The following is a 23,987-nucleotide window of genomic DNA, read 5'->3' as shown; positions in this document are numbered from 1 at the left end:
GTGCAGGAAATTCTTGAACCACTAGTTATTCACATCGATTCGCAAGTTTTCTAATCTTGCCCAGAGACAGTTAACGCGAGTCCATTGATAAAGAATCACAAATGCATTTTTGTTCCAAGTAATTCTAATTCATGGAATCGGATTATCTTTTAACTGTATAGATGATAACAGTTTTCAGATCTTTTAAAGAAAACACATCTGAGCCGTTCAACACTTGATGACTGAGTCTTCTCTCTTTGGAATGTACAATTATCTGAAGAGAACCGTTATTCCCACCCTCTCGTCAGTAGTTTTCAAAGCCGTCATCTTACTCTCGCAATCCATTCTTCGAAATAGGTCACAGGTTGCAGATCATTTCTACTCAGTTGCCACTTTTGACGGGTGGGTATTCATGAGAGTTCGTTGGATTCGGAACAGGCGTTTCCATTTTCTAAGTGTCTTTGTAATTGTTATCATGCTTAGGTGAAGTTTAGCTCAATCTTGTTGTCCAGATTCGGATATGAATCGGCAACAGGACAGTTGTTTTTTCCCCTCAAAGAGTTGATGCCGGAGAGAACAAGACAGAGATGGTACAGAAATTCCGTATATCAAGCTGGGTTTGACGTCTTGAATATTGATAGTTTGTGTAGGTGAGTTCTCGACGGTTGACGATATTAGGGTGTGTATCCAGCAAAAGTGTATGTGGAAATAGTGTCCCTTCCTTGTATCATCCCTGTTTCAGCTGCATTAGTTCAAATATGGGAGGGAACATTGACAATCAAGATGAATAGATAAGGAGATGAACAAGTAAAAGAGAAAGAGGATCTCCTTGCCTGATTCCTCTTGTTGGATAGATCTTACCTGTTCTCTTTCCATCAAGCAGCAATTCATAGGAACCTGATCTTACACAGAGCATAACCATGTCAATCCAAGTTTGATTGAATGTAAACTTTGTCATATCCAATTCTAATAAATCCCACTCAACTCTATGATAAACTCTGGTGTTGGCTTTGAGAGAACACCATCCTTTTCACCCTTTTACCTTAGTTTCACGCGATGGAACACCTCATGTGCCGCTATGATGTTATCATGGATAAGTCCACTGAATGCATCTTGATTAGGAGAAGCTAATTGTGGAAGAAATTGTTTGAGCCTATTGACAAGAACTTTGGATATGATATTGTAAAGGAAATTGCAAAGGCTAGATGGACGATATTGCGAAACATCTTCAATATTTTGGACTTTAGGGATCAAAACTATTAGGCTGCGTTTGGTCGTCCGGATTTCTAAACAGGATAGGACTGGATAGAATAGGATAAGAAATCCTGGGATTTCTTCATATCCTATTCACTGTTTGGTGGACTACGGATTTAAAGTCGGATAGGATAAATTTTATTTTATTTTTTGCTATTCACGGGTTCGGAGAAGTCAGTGAAGAAAAAAAAGCCGAGAAATTGTTTTTGTGAAAGCGCACAAGGTGTGGGGATGAAGATGACGGCGAGTGGAGCGTAGAGTTTCTGGAAAAATAGGCATTAGAAATCCTATCCGGGTCTATCCTACCCCCTCCCCCCGGATTTTTTTATCCGGGCTATATCCGGTCTATATCCGACCTTATCCTATCCTGGACCACCACCAAACACAGGATAGGATAAAACATATCCTATCCTGGCTTTTATACGGTCGACCAAACGCAGCCTTAGAGTATTATTGAGATATTGAGGAACTATATCTATTTCTCAAAAAATTCCGGACTGCCTGTAACACTGAGGGAGACATCCTCCCAATACTTTGATATTATTGTGGAGTGACTAAAAAAAAATTGATTTCTTATTTCCTAATATATAAAATTAAATTTTAGTGTGAGGTTTTGACTTACAATATAACTGAGATGACATGTGTTATTTTTTTTACCTTTAATTATAGGAAATTTGATTAAACCCGTCGAATTTTAAGATTAATAATGGTACCAAAAAATTATATTTTCACTAAAAAGTACTATATAAAAGTTCTAATTTATTCCCCGATAACGCGAGTGCCATTTCTAGTTACCTTGGAAAGATGCCACACTACTGTGGAGTATTTGTAGGTTTCTTATCCAATTATTCAAGGTGGAGAAAAGGGGAAGCCAGTGATCACCCATTCCCTAACTCAATTGACGCATCTTGGTCTTACGAATCTAATGCCTACTTTTTTTTTTCTTTTTTTTTTTTATGGTAAAGTCAAGTGATAATGGTTCCGAGGTATATATAACGAAGAGGTCGCCCGTAGGAATGGAAATTAATCAAGCTACTCATGAGATACTTGAGATTGATTCATAAAATCTTGCCGAGTTCAAGTAAAAAGTTCTTAATTGGGCCGAGTTCAAGCTTGAAAATGCTTGACTTGAGTATCATGCTTTGGAGCCTAGCTAATCGAGCTGTTGAATTATATTTAAGCGCATGCATATAATCAAACTATAAATATAACATCTAGAAAAAGGATATTATTTTCATTATTCTTACTTGAGTTTGATTCGAGCTCAAAATAAATTTACTTTCTAATGCAAGTCGAATACTTGGGCTTGAATTCACTAAAAACTAAATTAAGTTCGAGCTGGATATTGATCTTTGCACAAATCGAGTTACCTTTAGCTCGATAATGGAATTGTGTCTCGACTTATGCCACTAAACCTCAGCAAACGACGGATCTCATTATAGAAATATTCATTATGCTCTCGATTTCGTCCATTGGAATTTAATAATTGAATAAGATATAATACCCAAAGGGCATTTGTGATGTTATTGCTCTAATTAAGCTGTCGTGTCATTGACTTACATTTTGGTGGAAAATTATCAAAAAAGTTCTAAACCTATTGCAAATGTGCCAATTCAGTCCTAAACCTTTTGCAATTATACCAATTCAGTCCATCCGGCCACTTTCGGCCGGCCGGCGCTGACGTGGACGCCGACCGGCGCCGGCCCGCTGACGTGACATTATTTTAATAATTTTTTTTCGAATTGTTTTTATTTTTTTCCTTTCTCTCTTTTTTTTCTTTCCGGCCAGGGGGAGGCTCATCGGCAAGGGCGAGCCTCGCCCAGCTCCGGTGAGGGCGAAGCTCACCATGGCTAGGCGAGCTCAACCTCGCCAGATCTGGGTGAGGTCGAGCTCGCCCAGATCTGGCGAGGTCGAGCCTTGCCATGGCTGTGCGACGGTGAGGCTCGCCCTCACCGGCACTGGCGAGGGCCTGCAAGGGCAGAGCTCGCCATGGTTGGGCGAGCTCCGCCTTCGCTGCCGCTGGGCGAGCTCAACCTCACCGAGATCTGGCGAGGGCTGTCGATGGCGGAACTCGAAATTTTTTTTATTTTTTCCTTTCTCTATTTTATTTTTTGCCTTTCCTTCTTCCCCCAGTGGCTGGACCGGCCAGGGGCTAGGGCCGACTCGCCGGCCACTAGGGAGGCTTGTCCTCGCCGGCACTAGTGAGGGCGAGCCTCGCTGTCGTTGGGCGAGGCGAGGGCGGAGCTCGACCTCGGTTGGGCGAGCTCGACCTCATCCACAGCCATGGCAAAGCTTGACCTCGCCAGATCTGGGCGAGGTTGAGCTCGCCCAGTGGCGGCGAGGGCAGAGCTCGCCTAGCCATGGTGAGCTCCGCCCTCGTCGGCTCTCGCTGGAGCTGGGCAAGGCTCGCGCAGCAAGGGCGAGCCTCCCCAGTGGCCAGCGAGGTTATCTCGCTGGCGAACCTCCCCCTGGCCGGTCCGGCCAGGGGAAGAAGGAAAGAAAAAAAAAAAGAGAAAGGAAAAAAAATTTCGAAAACAAATATTAAAATAATGCCACGTCAGCCGCCCGGCGTCCCCGTCAGCGATGGTCAGCCAAAAGTGGTCGAATGGACTGAATTGGCACAATTGCAAAAGGTTTAGGACTGAATTGACAAAAAAAAAGGTTTAGGACTGAATTGGCACAATTACAATAGGTTTAGGACTTTTTTTGTAATTTTCCCTACATTTTGGTCCTATTGGCCCATTCAAATAAAGTCATCGTCAAATTTAATTTTCGATGCAAGTCCCAAGTTTCAACATGATGTGAGTTAGCCTCTCAGATCATAAGTAGTCCGGTCCATACGTTTGATTTAATCAGATTTTGAGGGTGCTGTCAATTTTACATATTTGAAATTTTCAAAAAGTTTTAACTTGAAAGCTTTTGCATGATTTTGTTTTCAATGAGATCAAAACCTTTTCATTTTTTTTTCAATAAACCTTCTTTATGATATAATATCAGTAAACTAAACATTAGCTCGTTATGAAACTACCTTTAGATTTTCTGTCGAATGTTAATCCACTTGCACGTTTTTTTTAATCAATCTTTAGTATACGGGTGTTCTTAGCAATTTCTTTGGGACACTAATTAAGATTACTCACAGTAATAAAAACACATATTAGAGTATTTTCAAACTTGAAAAAGACATGTTTGACGAAAGTGAAGTACTTCAAAGAAAAATGTTTACATGTCCAAAACATCATTAATGATCCTAGTTCCTCGTTGGTGGTGTCCAAGTTATTTCTTGCGAAATGACTTGCGATCTATTAACCACTGGTCCTCTCGAGTATATCAGCTTACCAAGGCTTTATTAGATGATCACTTGATTACGGTACCTCCATGTCCTTAAGAACACTTCGTTCTATTAGACTTGTTCTCCTCTTTTCAAGGTCCTTATCTTTGTAAACATCCTTCCATTGTAGTTGAGGGGACCATTGATACTATCACAATCTTTTTGATATTATCATTCCTTCATCAGGGAAAATATCTACATTTGTCAAGTAAATATTAAAACAAAGATAGTGTTGGCATCATCAAAATATCATAGGAGGTTTTCCCAGCATGTTTTGTCTCTGGTCTCGATTTACTCTCAATTCATGTTGCAGAAAACCAAGAGATATAATAATAAAATAAATTAAAAAGGTAGATAAATCAAACATCAGATTTACGTGGATCAATCGGTGAGACCTACTTCACGGGTAAAGCAACACATGATTCCATTATAGATCAAGTGATAAAATAGATATTACAATCACAATCGAGTAATTCAAATACTTATAATGTTTCCTAGTCTCTAATTACACCCAATTATTCACATAATGCTTACCCCTCACTATCTCATGAAATAATCTTTCAATCTCACAAAAAAATTCTTCTTGGATTGCTTGACGGTGTAATTCACGAAGAAACAACCTCTTAGATACTCTTTACAAAGAAGACTCACTTCTTACATATAAGATTTAGACCCAAAATAGGAGACCTACTCAAATTAGGAAACATATTCAAACGACAAAACCTACTTAGACCAGGTGTTCTTTTCTGGATTCTTTTCTGGCTCAAACTCGAGATATATTTTCAACGATTCCTGTCATCGTTGGAGCATAAAAAATGAGGATAATGATACTCTTGACAAAAGACTTTTTCTATGCATTTTTACTAGCTGACAAATTATTCCTGTAATAAAGGATGTTATCATCGTGGGGACCAAGAAATAAATAAGTGGTTGATGCAGCATAATAATCTGCGACCAAGTACAAATCTGCGACCAAGTACGGGTCCTGTTCTCTAGTTTTTAACGAATTTGGCTTAGAAGACCGGCATCATCTCCGCAAGACTTTGGAGAGTCAACATTAAACACAGCGACAAATTAGGACCGTAAATCGTCACATAAAAGTCGAACATTCATTGAATATGTATGCTTAATGCATCCGCTTTGATTCCTTGCAAACAGTTGAGGACCAAGTAAGGTATGTGGTTGATCTTGGATCCTAGAAACGAAGTCTAGGATGAGTCGCTCACTCAATCTCCAGGCTCTTGAAGTTGATGGCAAGAAAATCGAGCGAGCTAGTGGATTTAAAATACATGAATCTAGATTGACAAGAAACATAAATTGCCGATGGCCGAAGAGCGAAAAAAATAAATACAATTGTAACGTCCCAGCTCATTTTAATATTGTTTATTTGCCGAATATTGGTTAAATATGAGATTGATTTTGTAATGTTATTTTCTCCATAATGCGATGTTGGCATTACTTGTTTGTCAAATATGATCCTAATATGAGATTGATCTTTTTAATAGATTATTATCAAATAGGAGTCAATTATGTGATAGATAGCTCTGTGATGATGGATTTTTTCATTGATCTTTCAATGTATTTATTTGTAAAATATGAGTTCAATTTGAGAATGATCATTTGATATAATTATTTCTCAGATATAATTTCCAATATGAGATTGATCTTTTAATACATTATTCATTAAATATGGGACATATAAAAGTATATGAATACGAATCAAATATATTTGCACAAGAATTATGAAAGTTTATTAATTATAAATCTTTTACTAAAATACGTGTAAGATTAGAGATGTAGAGTTAGAGATTGCTAAAGTGATCATTAAAAATAAATTACTGAGATTTTGCACGTGAGCATGCTATATGGCTCAACCTCATGTGAGTTTAACCCACTTTTATACTAGGTTGATGCCCCTTGCTTGCACGAGAATAAATTTTATGCGAACTCTATTTAAAAAGTGTCCATGGGGCACTTGTATAGTAAAAACATAGCAAAAAATTGTGTATTATAATGCACTAATTATCTCTGTGATATGCACAATTAATCTTTTCAAAATCGAATGTTTTCCGCTTTAAACATGTTTAACAAGTGTCTCGAGGTCACTCATAAGGAAGATCCACTTTATTTTCACATTTTCATTCAGGTGGGGGTACAATAAGATTGTCTTTATCCTGTCACATCCCAACTCCTACAAAAATAATTGAATGACACGACCGTCCTCCTACTCGAAAGATGGAATATCAAACTCAAACTAACATAACCTGTTATAAAACAGTGAGCTAGCTACACAATCAAAGTTTTTAAAATCCATATAATATATAATTTCCCAAACTAACAAACAAAACCTCAACAAATACCTCTTCATACATATATCCAACTATCTCAACTCATACCCAAAAATTAAACTACCAAGAATTCCCTATCAATATCGCTCTTATCCCACTTGGTGCTAGCTGAAGAACCTGAAAATATTTGAGATGAATGGAGTAAGAATTTATAACTTAGTTAATAGTACAAATTTATTCTACGCAAATCGAGCATCCACTATGCATATTTGTAAAACAATACCATAAACTCAATAATCCTAAATCTATCATATAACATAGGTAACATTTCATAAATGAATTATATCATTTCAACAAAGCTTTATACGTATCATCAATTACCATTCCATTGATCAATCTATATCAAATCACGCATCAGTGGTTCGTTTCATTGATCAATTTAGTGCTAAATATCCAACTATGGTCACAATTTATGCCTCGTGACAAAGGTAACCAAGATTTTCTCATTGGCTAGGTTTCTACCTATATCAACCAGTGGCTTGACCTAAAAGGATATCCTAAAATAGTATGCATACCAACAGACCTCTCAATGGGTTCACAGCGATAATGAATATCAATCTGCTAACATCATCCCTAAAATCTACAAAATCACTCCAATATCCATATCATAAATCGATTTCACAAACCAAAACATATAACCTTTCACAACAGAATACATGTTATAACTAGGTTGAGAATCAGTACATATAATCTTTTTCAATACCTTTCATAAAGTATTTCTCAAAACATTTCACAGTTAATCAATTCACTACTATTTTCAATAAATGCTTTGATATTCCATTTCAAATCATCCCAAGGGTAGTAAATGCCTTATCTGAATTTTACACAACAAGCATACTCTAAACATCAATTTTCCCTTTTTTATTTATTATAATATCATGTTGTGCTATGCCTTTCATAACTCATAATATATATAATATTGTCACTATTATGACATGAGGTTACAATTTCAAAATAAAGATAAGCACCACTCACAATTGACCCAAAGCCTAAATTAGAAGTTACGCTGCCTAGAAAGCTTCAAAATCCTATCAAAGAAGCATTAACTGGATGTCAAATTTAAGTGCCAACTAACTTCGACTAAGACTCTACTAGGCGATGCTATTTTTGGGGTTGAATCATTATGGGTCGACAAAGACCTTAAGAAAATGCCCTTCCTTTGGAGTTGGGGCTCAAACTAGCGCAACGAATAACCACTCGTGCGACAAGCAGTCTTTCGCATTTGGGCTACGAATTTCATCGTGCCATATCTCTCTACCGAACTCCGATTCAAACGAGTTTTTTGTCAAAAGAAAGCTCTTTCAAAGTATTGAAAGATCCTAAATTTCTCTAACCCAAACTATGGTTGGCCAGAGATGAAATTCGAATAGGAAAGCTGCTGTTCGAATTGCTGTTTCAATTAAAATTTTAGTGTGTGGTTGTGACTTACAATATAACTGAGACGACATGTGTTATTTTTTGTTTTACCTTTGATTATAGGAAATTTGATTGAACACAATGAATTTTAAGATTAATAGTGGTACCAAAAAAATATTTTCACTAAAAAAGTACTATACAAAAGTTCTAATTTATTCCCCGACAAGACGAGTGCCATTTCTAGTTACCTTGAAAAGACACCACAATAGTTTGGAGTATTTATAGGTTTCTTCTCCTATTATTCATGGTGGAGAAAAGGGGAACCCAGTGGTCACCCATTCCCTAGCTCAATGTATGCATCTTGTTCATACGAATTTAATACCTACTTTTTGATAGTAAAAGTCCAGCGATAATGGTTCCGAGGTATGTAAAAAGAAGAGGTCACACATAGGAACGGAAATTAATCAAGCTACTCATGAGATAACTGAGATTGATTAATAAAATCTTGCTGAGTTCAAGTAAAAAGTTCTTAATTGGGCCGAGTTCAAGCTTGAAAATTCTTGACTTGAGTATCTTGCTCTGGAGCCTAGCTAATCGAGCAGTTGAATTATATTTGAGCGCATGCATATAATCAAACTATAAATAGAATACCCAGACAAAGGATATGATTTTCATAATTCTTACTCGAGTTTGATTTGAGCTCAAAATAAATTTACTTTCTAATGTAGAGTCAAATACTCGGGCTTGAATTCACTGAAAACTAAATCAACTTCGAGCCAATTTCAAGCTTTACACAAATCAAGTTACCTTGAGCTCGATAACGGAAGTGTGTCTCAACTTATGCCACTAAACCTCGGCAACAATGCATCTCGTAATAGAAGTACTCATTATGCTCTCGATTTCATCCATTAAAATTGAATAATTGAATAAGATATAATACCCAAAGGGCATTTATGATGTTATTACTCTAATTAAGATGTCATGTCATTGAATTACATTTTGGTCTTGTTGGCCCATTCAAATAAGTCACCGTCAAATTTAATTTCGATGTAAGTCCCTAGTTTGACCATGATGCGAGTTAGCCTCTCAGTTTGTAAGTAGTCCGGTCCATACGTTTGATTTGATCAGATTTTGAGGGTGCTGTCAATTCTACATATTCGAAATTTTCATAAAGTTCCAACTTGAAAGCTTTTGCATGATCTTGATCAGTTTATTAAAACCTTTTCATTTTTTTCAATAAACCTTCTTTATGGTATGAATTATTGTATTTCGTAATTGTTTATGTAGTTTTTGTTCTTGCTAAGGGTAGATATCAGTAAACTAAACATTAGTTCGTTATGAAACTACCTTTAGTTTTTCCGTCGAAGGCTAATCCACTTGCACGGTGTTTTTTTTCAATCTTTATTATCAGGTTGTTATTAGCAATTTCTTTGGGACACTAGTTAAGATTACTAACAGTAAGAAAAACACGTATTAGAGAATTTTCAAACTTGAAAAGGACATGTTTTAAGAAAGCGATGTACTTCAAATAGAAATGTTTACATTTCCAAACATAATTAATGACCCTAGTAGCCCATTGGTGGTGTCCAAGTTATTGCTTGTGATATGACTTGCGATTTGTAATCATGTTGTAGAAAACCAAGAGATAGAATAATAAAATAAATAGAAAAAGTCATGAATCGAACATCAGATTTACATGATTCAGTCGGTGGGATATACTTCGCGGGGAGAGCAACACATATTTTCATTATAGATCAAATGATAAAACAGAAATATTAACCACAATCGCGTAATTAAAACACTTACAATGTTTCCTAGTCCTCAATTACACCCAACTACTCACAAAATGTTTAGCCCTCACAATTTCTCATGAAATAATATTTCAATCTCTCAAAGGAATTCTCAAATCTTACCACAAGATTTATTGGCTTCAATAGTCTCGGATTGCTTGAGGGTGTAATTCACGAAGAAACGGCCTCATGGATACTTTTCACAAAGATGACTCACTACTTATATATATGATTTAGACCCAAAATGGAAGACCTACTTAAACTAGGAAACATATTCAAACGAAGAAATTGACTTAGATCAGATTTTCTTTTCGAACTTAAATTTGAGATATATTTTTAACAAATGTCATTACCATAATATCCTTGGGGTATGAAAAATGATGATACTCTTGACAACAGACTTTTTCTATGCATTTTTACTAGCTGACAAATTATTCCTGTAATAAAGGATGCTATCATCGTGGGGACCAAGAGATAAATGGGTGGTTGATGCAGCACAATAATCTCTGACCAAGTACCGGTCCCATTCTCTAGGTTTTAGTGAATTCTTCTTAGAAGACCGGCATTATCTCCGCAAGACTTTGGAGAGTCAACACTAAACACAGCGACGGGTTAGGACCCGTAAATCGTCACATAAAAGTGGGAAAATTCCATTTTGGTACCCCAAGTGGAAGTATTTTCTCAATTTGGTACCCAAAGTGGACACGGTATCAAATAAGAGCATGAAATGCCCAATTAGTCTCAAATAAGGATCCGAAGTGCCCAAAAAGTCTCAAATAAAGGCCTAGGTCGCCGGCCGGCCAAAATTGCCTGCCGGCCGGCAAGAATGTACTGTTCCGACACCGGAATAGTACTTTTTAATTATTTTTTCCTTTTCCTTTTCTTTTTTTTTTCCTTCTCTTCCTCCGCCGGCTATAGCCGGGGCCGGCGGAGGTCACCCGCCTTAGGCGGAGGCGGCCCCCGCCGGCGTCGGGCGAGGACCGCCCTCGCCTGTGCTGGGCGAGGTCGAGCCTCGCCAAATCTGGTAAGGGCTCGGCCCCACCAGTCTCTGGTGAGGCTCGACCTCGCCAGCGTCGGGCGAGGCCGGCCTCGCCGTTGCAGGCGAGACCGACCTCGCCCGACGCCGGCGAGGTCGAACCTCGCCAGCGGCTAGCGAGGTCGAACCTCGCCAGCGGCCAGCGAGGTCGAGCCCTCACGCTTGCTGGGCGAGGTCGAGCCCTCGCCGGCAACTGGCGAGGCTGACCTCGCCCAGCAACGGCGAGGTTGGTCTCACCTGCAATGGCGAGGCCAAGCCTCGCCAGTGACAGGTAGGGTCGAGCCCTCTCCAGATCTGGCAAGGCTCGACCTCGCCGTTGCTGGGCGAGGTCGGTCTCGCCTGCAACGGCGAGGCTGAGCCTCGCCAGCGACCGGTGAGGCCGAGCCCTCACCAGATCTTGCGAGGCTGACCTCGCCCAGCCCAGGCGATGGCGGCCCTTGCCTGACGCCAGCGAAGGCCGCCTCCGCCTGAGGCGGGTGACCTCCGCCGGCCCCGGCTATGGCCGGCGGAGGAAGAGAAGAAAAAAAAAGAAAAGGAAAAGGAAAAAAAATAGAAAAGGAAAAAATAATTAAAAAGTACTGTTCTGGTGCCGGAACAGTACATTCTTGCCGGCCGGCAGGCAATTTTGGCTGGCCGGCGACCTAAGCCCTTATTTAAGACTTTTTGGGCACTTCAGGTCCTTATTTGAGACTAATTGGGTACTTCAGGCCCTTATTTGACACCGTATCCACTTTGGGTACCAAATTGAAAAAACGCTTCCACTTTAGGTACCAAAATGAAATTTTCTCCATAAAAGTCGAACATTCATTGAATATGAATGCTTAATGCATCCACTTTGATTCTTGGCAGAACAGTTGAGGACCGAGTAAGGTACGTGGTTGATCTCGGATCCTAGAAACAAAGTCTAGAATGAGTCGCTCACTCAATCTCGAGGTTCTTGAAGTTGATGGCTAGAAAATCGAGCAAGCAATTGGATTTAAGTACATGAATCTAGATCGACAAGAAACATAAAATGCTGATGGCCGAAGAGCAAAAAAATAAATACAATGTAACGTCCCAGTTCATTTCAATATTGTTTATTTGCCGAATATTGGTTAAATATGAGATTGATTTTGTAATGTTATCTTCTCTATAATGCGATGTTGGCATTATTTGTTTGTCAAATATGATCCTAAGTTGAGATTGATCTTTTTAATAGATTATTATCAAATATGAGTCTATTATATGATAGATAGCTCTGTGATGATGGATTTTTTCATTGATCTTTCAATATATTTATTTGTCAAATATGAGTTCAATTTGAGATTGATCATTCAGATATATTTTTTTTGTCAAATATGAGTTCAATATGAGATTGATCTTTTAATACTATTCGTTAAATATGGGACATATGAATGTATATGAATATGAGTCAAATATATTTGCATAAGAATTATGAAAGTTTATTGATTATAAATCTTTTACCAAAATATGTGTAAGAATAGAGATGTGGAGTTAGAGATTGCTAAAGTGATTATTAAAAATAAATTACTGAGATTTCGCATATGAGCATGCTATATGGCTCAACCTCGCGTGAGTTTAATCCACTTTTATACTAGGTTGATGCCCTTTGCTTGTACTAGAATAAATCTTATGTGAACTTTATTTAAAAAGTGTCCACGGGGCACTTGTAAAGTAACAACATAACAAAAAATTGCATATTCTAATGCACTGACTATCTCTGTGATATGCACAGTTAATATTCTCAAAATCGAATGTTTCCGCTTTAAACATGTTTAATAAGTGTCTCGAGGTCACTCATAAGGAAGATCCATTTTATTTTCATATTTTCTTTTAGAAGGGGGTACAATCAGCTTTTCTTTATTCTGTAACACCCCAACTCCTACTCAAAGGATGCAACTACAAATAAAAACTAACATAAACCTGTTATTTATATATAAAACAATGAGTTAGCTACGCAATCAAAGTTTCTAAAATCCATCAAGAATATAGGATTTCCCAAACTAACAAACAAAACCTCAACAAATACCTCTCCATACATATATCCAACTATCTCAACTCATACCAAAAAAATTAAATTATCAAGAATTCGCCATCGATATTGCTCTCTTTTTACTTGGCACTAGCTAAAGAACCTGAAAAATATTTTAGATGAATGGAGTAAGCAACCATAACTTAGTTAATAGTAATAAGTTATTCTCCACAAATCGAGCATCCACTATGCATATTTATAAAGCAATACCAGAAACTCAATAATCTTAAATCAATCATATAACAAATGTCACGCCCCGAACCCCATGGCGCACGACAACCCAACCGAGGTCGATTCGATTGCAACGTCCCAGGATGCGTCGCCAACCCAACGCCTAAACAGAGCACAAGGCACATGCGGAAGCAATACAACACCCGAACAATTTAAAACCACGTAACCAAGGATAGCCACACAATAAACAACATGAACAAATATACACTTGCATTGATATTGGGGACCAGATACAACATTCATATACAGCTTGAGCATCAAAAGTCAAAAGCGGGTCAATGGCCACTACTGACAAAAAGGGGTAAGTAGCCCGGGGGTCAGTCTACTACTTAAGGTGGGGCTCCGGTCAAAAAGGTACTGGCCCTACCAGTCTGAGACTAAAGCTAAACCCTACGGTGCCCAGTCCGGGTCGGAATCAGAAGACTCAGAAGATGAAGAGCTATCACGCATCTCCTCCTCAGAATCTGATGAGTCCGGCTCTGACTCAGCCTCTGCGGCCTCCTCCTCCGAGTGCGTATCCTCAGGCTCGGCCTCTGGTACGGGGTCCTCCTTGATCGGCTCCGGCTCCTCATCATCCGGCTCCATCGGCTCCGGAACAGCGTCCCAGTCAGCTGGCTCCAAGTCCATCGGATCGGGCTCATCCACCTCGTACTCTACGGGTACACCATCAAAGCTCGTACTCTTCTCAGCTGAAGAACCAGGATCAACCACCTCTCCATCGGGGCACTGGGGGTACCTCGTGCCCAGCCCGGTAAACGGAACATCAAAAGTTCGGAGAGGACCATACTCTCCGAGACTATCCCTGAAGCACCAAGCTACATATTCGTGGGTCAGATAATACGTTTCCCCCACATCCACCAATACTAAAGTATAATGCCTAATATACGACTCCCCGTTCTCTACGGGGTGTACCGTCCTCGTCCGCTCTATTTGATACGGAATCCCAAAACGTACCGGAACTTCAGGCATCCTTAAGATCGGGGGTCTGAAAGGTGGGGTTTAAATAACAGCGAGAATAAATTTCAGCGAGTAGGTTCCCTAAACCTAAACTAGGCTAACATGCACCTCCTGACGAGCACTAAACAACACCCAATCCAAAACATAAATGACTCAAGCCCTCGGGCCCAAATTCAATACTTACTTGACCCTGCAGGTTAGACAATTACAAATCATAGGAATAACACAGAACCCACTCATGGCACATACATGACATCACTTGGTCACAACGCATATCATGCATATGCTATACTCATGCTCATACTCGTGCTCATGCTCACAATGCACTTCCGCACACTTGCACTCTTGCACACTTGCCATTTATCCATTTCTCCACCGACCCGCGTAAAACGCATCAGGTCCATTACTTTGAGATCGATCTCCGGCCCGCGTAAAACGCATCAGGCTCATGACACACAACCCGCGTGAAACGCCTCAGGTTGGTCATCTTCCGGTAATCCGAGCATCGTCCCGCGTAACACGCCTCAAGACGGGTTCAATACCCCGCGTAAAACGCATCAGGGCTTTATGTGATCACACACTCACATACACCAGTTATTATCTGAACCCCGCGTAAAACGCATCAGGGCGATTAGGTGATCACATGCTCATGTCATTCGTGCACACTCGTATATGCACATGTGATGCCAATTTTCGAAATGCACACTCATGGCCATAACGTTCACACTTGGGCATTCACGAATTTCGTAATGAGCATTCAGTTGCACAACAACACTTGATCAATTCACCGCGCAACAAGCTCAATTCAATGTATCACAAGCCCAACTAATAAAATCACCCAATCCAGCCATGGCACAAACTTGGCACACAAAAATCACGAAACCAAATCAACATGAATTTGCGCACTCGAGGCCGGCCATGCTACTCTATTCTTGGTCACACTAGGCATATGACATGGCATCACAAAATTGATCACAACCAAGGACAATTCAGCCACTCAATCAAGCAATCCAAACATTCCCGGTAATTACACAATTAAACCCCAAATTGATCGCGTCTTGTCCAATTAAATCCCGGTATGGACAGCCACCAAACGGGTCACTCTAGGTCAATAAATATCCTCAAAATTCTCCATTAGGTTCCCCAAAACATCACCCAAATCGGCCACCATGAGGGCCATACTAGGCGCGCACAATATTGCACAATTGAACCCGAACTTAACCCAAATTTGGGCCGATTCAATCCAACCTTTCCAGTCACCACCCGGCACATTCTAAGCCGCTAAACCTCAATTAAATCATCACTCTCGGTCACCAAATGCGCCACAAAATCAGCCCCTAACAACCTCCACAAGCTAACCCCCAAATTACCCTAATTAACCCCTAAAACTCATCTAGAAACACACATTGGCCTAATTAGGGTTTAGGGTTGTACTCACTTGGATTTCCTAAGCTCCCAACAAGGCTGGACAGAAGGCGAGGGCAGCTGAGCAGTGGCGGTGAGCGGCGGTTCCCGGCGGCGCTAACGGCGACGGCGCACGGCTCCCCGACGGACGGCGATCCAATGCGGCGAAGGGGAGGGGGATGCTAGTCGCGGCAGACGGGAGAGAGAGAGAGGGGAGTGGGATGGCTGGATGGTGCTAGGCGAGGTGGTGGTGGTGGCGGCGAATCGGCTCTGGCGGCGGCGGAGCTCCTCCGGCGAGCTTGGCCTTTCACGGCCAAACGAAGAGGAAAAATGGAAGAGAGGAGTTGGCGTGGGAGGAGGGGCTGGCCGGCTGATGATGGGAGGGAATGGGAAGAGAGAGTGTCAAAGGGGAGTGTATAGGCTTGAGTGAGAAAGTGGGATGGTTGACCAACCATGCAACAATGACAATCTTACCCCTAATCCAAGGGCTAGGATCAATTCTAATAAAAATATCTAGGGGCATTATGGACTACAAATTTCAGCATTATTGGGCTGAAATACAACAATATAAAACCCCAAAATAATCTCTAAATAACCCCAAAATTCGGAATCCAAGCTTAGGGTACAAGGGCAAAACGGTAATTTTCCGGTCCCGGGTTAATTTTCCAATTTTCGACTCTATTGATCCCAAATATGAGTGGCCACATAAAAATGACGTCGTCCTCGCAAAAATAGTCGCACACGCCCGTGAAATTCGACACCGAAGTCCGGACTCAATTCCACGATCGATTCAGCTCTATTTGTAGTTTTAGCGTCTCTTACTAACGAGCGACTGTTTAGAGGTTACGCGTATCGACCTAGGGTTACTCGAGTCGTGATGTTGTCGATTTCCCAGAGCACACGAGGATTTATCGCTAGTCCCAGGGGTCGCGGTCGTTCGGGACAAGTTCAGGATCATCCGCCGCGCGTACCCTTGGTCATGCGGAATCACCCGCTATCCGATCGTACGTCATCGGTCGAACCAATCCGTCACTCTCCTTGGACCGGCCCACATCGGCACAAAATATTCTCTCGTCGTATCTCGGAATCGGACTCAATTCACAGTCGAGTTCTTGGGTCCACGTACCGTTTTCCTAGATAGCCTTTCCCTACTGGTCAGTATCCCGAGAATGATCAGTTCCGGGCGAGACTCACTAAAACGAAATGAGGAATAATCATCTATTTTATTAATCCCGGAAGTGGGCGAATTCAGGACGTTACAACTCTTCCCCCCTTACAAAAATTTTGTCCTCGAAATTTACAATCCAAACCCGACTACTCAAATAAATGGGGGTGTTGACGTCGCATTACTTCCTCGCTTTCCCAGGTGGCGCCTTCTGTCCCGTGGTGTTCACAAATAACCTTAACCAACGGGATCGTCTTGTTCCTCAAAACCTGCTCCTTCCTGTTCTTGATTCGCACTGGCTTCTCCACGTACGACATCCTGTCGTCCACGTCTATTACCTCATGATTCAGCACGTGGGTCGACTCCGGTTCATACTTCCTCAACATTGACACGTGGAAGATGTTATGAACCTGCGACAAATTTGGCGGCAAGGAGAGTCGGTAGGCCAACGTCCTAATCCTTTCCAAAATCTCGAACGGGCCTATATACCTTGGACTCAACTTTCCTTTCTTGGCAAACCGAGACAGTCCTCTCATCGGTGAGACCTTAGGAAATACATGGTTGCCAACTTAGAACTCCAATGGCCTACGGCTTCGGTCCGCGTAACTTTTTAGATGGCTCTGAGCTGTTCTCAACCTTTCCCGGATAATCTTTACTGTTTCCACCGACTACTGTACCAACTCTGGACTCGTTATACTTCTTTCCCCCACTTCATCCCAACACAATGGCGTTCTACATGCTCTGCCATAAAGTGCTTCAAACGGTGCCATCCCGATACTCTGCTGAAAGCTGTTATTGTAGGCGAATTCCACCAAATGCAACTGCTCTTCCCACTTGCCCTGAAAATCTAATACACAAGCCCTCAGCATATCCTCTAAAGTCTGAATGGTCCTCTTAGATTGGCCATCCGTCTGCGGATGATAGGCCGTACTGAATTGCCACTTAGTTCCCATGGCCGATTGCAGGCTTTTCCAAAAATTCACAGTAAACCGGGGATCACGGTCCGAAATAATTGATACCGGTACTCCATGAAGACGAACTATCTGTCGCACATATAATTCTGCCAACCTTTCTAGCTCGAAGTCCTTTCGCACTGCCAGGAAGTGCGCTGACTTGGTCAGCCTGTCTACTATTACTCAAATGGAGTCGTGTCCCCTCTGGCTTCTTGACAATCCCGTTACAAAATCCATGGTAATATGCTCCCATTTCCATTCTGGGATTTCCAACGGCTGCAACATATCACCAGGCTTACAATGCTGTGCCTTCACTTGTTGGCACGTCAGACACTTGGTCACATGCTTGGCCATGTCCCCTTTCATTCCGTTCCACCAGTAGTGCTGTTGAAGGTTCTGGTACATCTTCGTGCTGCCCGGATGAATGCTATAATTGCTCCTATGAGCTTCCGACAAAATCTCTTCCTTGAGTTCCAAGTCATCGGGCACACACAAACGTCCTCGAAATTTAAGAATTCCGTCCTCGGACACTTGGAAGTCCGGTTTCCTCTTAGTACCATCCATCTCCAGAATCTTCTGAATCTCAGGGTCCGTAAACTATAACGCCTTAATGTTGGCTTGCACTTCCGGTTCAATCCTTAATGTCGCCATCAGATTGGAGAGGTATCCTACCTCGAACTTAAACTCTGAGTCTCGCGCTCCTTCCAATAAAATCCATTCTTTGACTATTAATTGCGCGATGCTCGATTTCCTGCTCAAGGCATCCGCTACCCGGTTGGCCTTTCCGGGATGATACAATATGTCACAGTCATAGTCCTTCAACAGCTCCATCCAACGTCTCTGCCTCATATTCAATTCCTTCTGCGAAAACAGATACTTGAGGCTCTGATGGTCCGTGTAGATCTGGAACCTTTCCCCACATAAGTAGTGCCTCCAAATCTTAAGCGCGAAAATAATTGCTGCCAGTTCTAAGTCGTGGGTCGGGTAGTTCATCTCATGAGGCCTTAGCTGTCTCGATGCATAAGCAACCACTCTTCCATGTTGCATTAGTACGCATCCCAATCCCTTGAGCGAAGCATCACTATAAATCTCATACTCGCCCGGTCCTGAAGGAAACGTCAACACTGGCGCCGTCGTCAATCTCTGCTTCAACTCCTGAAAACTTTCTTCGCACTTTTCGGTCCACTTAAACTTAGTCTCCTTCTTAAGCAACCTTGTCAATGGGGTGGCTATTGCTGAGAATCTCTCTACAAATCGCCGATAATAACCTGCCAGTCCTAAGAAACTCCGAACCTCAGTAACTGTCGTCGGCCTCGGCCAATCCATCACTGCTTCAATCTTTGCCGGATCCACGGAGATTCCTTCTCCGGAAATTATATGCCCAAGAAACGCTACACGGTTCAGCCAAAACTCACACTTGCTAAACTTAGCATACAGCGCGTGCTCTCTTAACGTCCGTAGAACTCTTTCGAAATGTACCTCATGTTCCTCGGGACTCTTTGAATACACTAGAATATCATTGATGAAAACAATGACGAACTGGTCTAAGAATTCCTTGAATACCCGGTTCATTAAGTCCATGAAAGCAGCAGGGGCATTCGTTAGTCCAAACGGCATCACTGTGAACTCATAGTGCCCATATCTCATCCTGAACGCCGTCTTTGGGATATCCTCCTTTTGGATCCTTAACTGATGATACCCCGTCCTTAGGTTAATCTTGGAAAATACCGAGGCTCCTTGCAACTGATCAAACAAGTCGTCAATCCTTGGGAGGGGATACTTATTCTTAATCGTCACTTGGTTCAGTTGACGGTAATCAATACACAGCCTCAACGACCCATCCTTCTTCCTGACGAATAATACCGGCGCTCCCCATGGAGACACACTCGGTCGGATAAAACCTTTATCTAGCAATTCCTGCATCTGAACCTTTAATTCTTTCAATTCTGACAACGACATCCTATAAGGCGGCTTCGAGATTGGCTCAGTCCCAAGGGCCAACTCGATAACGAACTCTACTTCTCTTTCTAATGGCAATCCCGGCAATTCCCGGGGAAAGACATCGGGAAATTTGCACACCACTGCTATATCCTCTAGCCGCACTTCTTCTGCTGTCGAATCAACTACACTTGCCAGATAACCCTGACAGCCCTCATTCAACAACTTAGTCGCCTCTACTGATGAAACCCAAGGGATCGAGGTTCCTCCTCGACTCCCTACAAACTCAAATTTAGGATGTCCAGCCGGACTAAACTGGATCACCCTGCTACTACAATCCATTACAGCATTCTGTTCGACTAACCAATCCATGCCCACAATCAAATCAAAATCATACATTGGCAACACAGCTAGATCTATCTTACTTTCTACGCCACCAATCACTATCTCACAATTCGGGCATCCTAACGATATGCATATCTTATCCATTAATGGCGTAGTCACACACAATTGCACTTCTAACAAGACAGGTCTTAATCCAGCCAATTCAACAAATTGAGCAGATACGAAGGAGTGCGACGCCCCCGGATCAAACAAAGTATAGGCTACATGATGGCACAAAGAAACCATACCTGGCGCATTCTCAATCTCCCTTCGCGCCATGGCGTACACCCGTTCTTGTGCCGGCGGTCTGTTCATAATAGCCGGCGGGGGATTCCCAGCTGATTCCCTATCCGGGGTTGTTGCGGTTGCATCGGGGGTCCTGCGGGGCGTTGCTGGGGGCAATTCCTGATCTGATGGTCCATACTCCCGCATTTGAAGCAAGTCCCAAATCTGTTCTGCTGGTGGCTCGGCTTTCCGATATTCTTCTTGATCGGTGGGATGAATCGCCTGTTTCCCGCCATCGGTTTCTTCCCGAGACGACGGTTGTCCCTAGCTGGGGTGAACCGCGATCCAGATGCGGCTGCCCTCTCTGACTGGTCTCGCTCTATAGCTTGGGCCCGCTCATACATCTCCCCATATTCCCAGATATTGAGCGATATCATCTGGATCCTAAGATTCGGTTTCAGCCCATCTCGGAATCTCCGAACCTTGTCTTGCGGGTTCTCCACCATTCTCGGTGCAAATCTTGATAACTTGGCGAACTCCGCTTCGTATTGATCCACAGTCATCTGTCCTTGGCTGAGTCGCATAAATTTAGCCAGTTTTCTCTCCTGGGCACTTTCTGAGAAGTACTTTTCATAGAAATTTTCTGTAAATACGGCCCAAGTCTGGGCGATACCCTCTAGAAACACCCTACCTTTGGCGGTTTTTCACCAGTCACTTGCATTGTCCTGAAGCTGATACACTGCCAGTGTCACTCTTTCAGCCTCGGTACACCCCAGAACATCAAAGGCCTTTTCCAATTCTTCCACCCAGTGCGGAGCAGCCTCGTGGTCACCCTTCTCAGTGAACTTCGGCGGGTTCAACTTTAAGAACTACTCCACCAACTTAGACATCGGCCTGACCACATTTGCCGGTCCCAGAATTAGATTCTCATTGATCCACTGATTTCCATTATTCCCGTTGTTCCCATTGGCAGCAGCAACGGCGGCCTCAACAGCAGCGGCGATAGTGGCATCTCTTTCTTGGGCTAGTCTACCTCCCAAAATTCCAGCTTCCTCAAGAGCTCTTAAAATTCCATCTACCCTAGGGTCCTCAGCAACCCTCACTTGCGGTTCCACACGGTCTTGCTCATGACCTCGACCTCTACCTCTACCACGGCCTCGACCTCTACCTCTTCCTTGGTTACTCATCTCTCCAAGCTCGCACGCTCACCTACCTGCTATAATTCCATTTAGGAATTAGAGACCTAACCAAGCTAAACCGATCTAAGGTCCTAAGCAGGTATACACAGCAGCAATCAAGCAACTAGCATGCGGTCTTACACAACAGCACAACATTTCAACCAAGGAGATTCGCGTACGTACCTCGGCTCCTGCCGCACCTGCACTTTACGGGTCCATTTACACTACCAATCAATCAAGACAGAGACAGTCAGGAGGTTCACTTAGCACACGAGGTCACCCTACTAGCTACCCAAGGTCATCGCTCCTTATTACTCCAGGCTTCGACCTAATTGGATCGAGCTGACCTTGCTTTGATACCAAATCAAACAGGGATGTCACGCCCTGAACCCCACTGTGCGCGACAACCCAACCGAGGTCGATTCAATTGCGACGTCCCAGGACGCGTCGCCGACCCAACGCTTAAACAGAGCACAAGGCACATGCGGAAGCAATACAACACCCGAACAATTTAAAACCACGTAACCAAGGATAGCCACACAACAAACAACATGAACAAATATACACTTGCATTGATTTGGGGACTAGATACAACATTCATATACAGCTTGAGCATCAAAAGTCAAAAGCGGGTCAATGGCCACTACTGACAAAAAGGGGTAAGTGGCCCGGGGGTCAGTCTACTACTTAAGGTGGCGCTCCGGTCAAAAAGGTACTGGCCCTACCAGTCTGAGACTAAAGCTAAACCCTACGGTGCCCAGTCCGGGTCGAAATCAGAAGACTCAGAAGATGAAGAGCTATCACGCATCTCCTCCTCAGAATCTGATGAGTCCTGCTCTGACTCAACCTCTGCGGCCTCCTCCTCCGAGTGCGTATCCTCAGGCTCAGCCTCTGGTACGGGGTCCTCCTCGATCGGCTCCGGCTCCTCATCATCCGGCTCCATTGGCTCCGGAACAACGTCCCAGTCAGCTGGCTCCAAGTCCATCGGATCGGGCTCATCCACCTCGTACTCTACGGGTACACCATCAAAGCTCGCACTCTTCTCAGCTGAAGAACCAGGATCAACCACCTCTCCATCGGGGCACTGGGGGTACCTCGTGCCCAGCCCGGTAAACGGAACATCAAAAGTTCGGAGAGGACCATACTCTTTGAGACTATCCCTGAAGCACCAAGCTACATATTCGCGGGTCTGATAATACGTTTCCCCCACATCCACCCATACTAAAGTATAATGCCTAATATACGACTCTCCGTTCCCTACGGGGTGTACCGTCCTCGTCCGCTCTATCTAATGCGGAATCCCAAAACGTACCGGAACTTCAGGCATCCTCAAGATCGGGGGTCTGAAAGGTGGGGTTTAAATAACAGTGAGAATAAATCTCAGCGAGTAAGTTCCCTAAACCTAAACTAGGCTAACATGCACCTCCTGACGAGCACTAAACAACACCCAATCCAAAGCATAAATGACTCAAGCCCTCGGGCCCAAATTCAATACTTACTTGACCCTGCAAGTTAGACAATTACAAATCATAGGAATAACACAGAACCCACTCATGGCACATACATGACATCACTTGGTCACAACGCATATCATGCATATGCTATACTCATGCTCACACTCGTGCTCATGCTCACAATGCACTTCCGCACACTTGCACTCTTGCACACTTGATATTTATCCATTTCTCCACCGACCCGCGTAAAACGCATCAGGTCCATTACTCTGAGATCGATCTCCGGCCCGCGTAAAACGCATCAGGCTCATGACACACAACCCGCATAAAACGCCTCAGGTTGGTCATCTTCCGGTAATCTGGGCATCGTCCCGCATAACACGCCTCAAGACGGGTTCAATACCCCGCGTAAAACGCATCAGGGCTTTATGTGATCACATACTCACATACACCAGTTATTATCTGAACCCCACGTAAAACGCATTAGGGCGATTAGGTGATCACATGCTCATGTCATTCGTACACACTCGTATATGCACATGTGATGCCAATGTTCGAAATGCACACTCATGGCCATAACGTTCACACTTGGGCATTCACGAATTTCGTAATGAGCATTCAGTTGCACAACAACACTTGATCAATTCACCGCGCAACAAGCTCAATTCAATGTATCACAAGCCCAACTAATAAAATCACCCAATCCAGCCATGGCACAAACTTGGCACACAAAAATCACGAAACCAAATCAACATGAATTTGCGCACTCGAGGCCGGCCATGCTACTCCATTCTTGGTCACACTAGGCATATGACATGGCATCACAAAATTGATCACAACCAAGGACAATTCAGCCACTCAATCAAGCAATCCAAACATTCCCGGTAATTACACAATTAAACCCCAAATTGATCGCGCCTTGTCCAATTAAATTCCGGTATGGACAGCCACCAAACGGGTCACTCTAGGCCAATA

This window comes from Syzygium oleosum, unplaced genomic scaffold, assembly GCF_021117445.2.
Source record: "Syzygium oleosum isolate NSW1041296 unplaced genomic scaffold, Sole_v2.1 Sole_v2.02, whole genome shotgun sequence".
Classification (NCBI taxonomy): Eukaryota; Viridiplantae; Streptophyta; class Magnoliopsida; order Myrtales; family Myrtaceae; genus Syzygium; species Syzygium oleosum.
The sequence above is the reverse complement of the archived record's forward strand: the minus strand, read 5'-3'. Positions refer to the sequence as shown.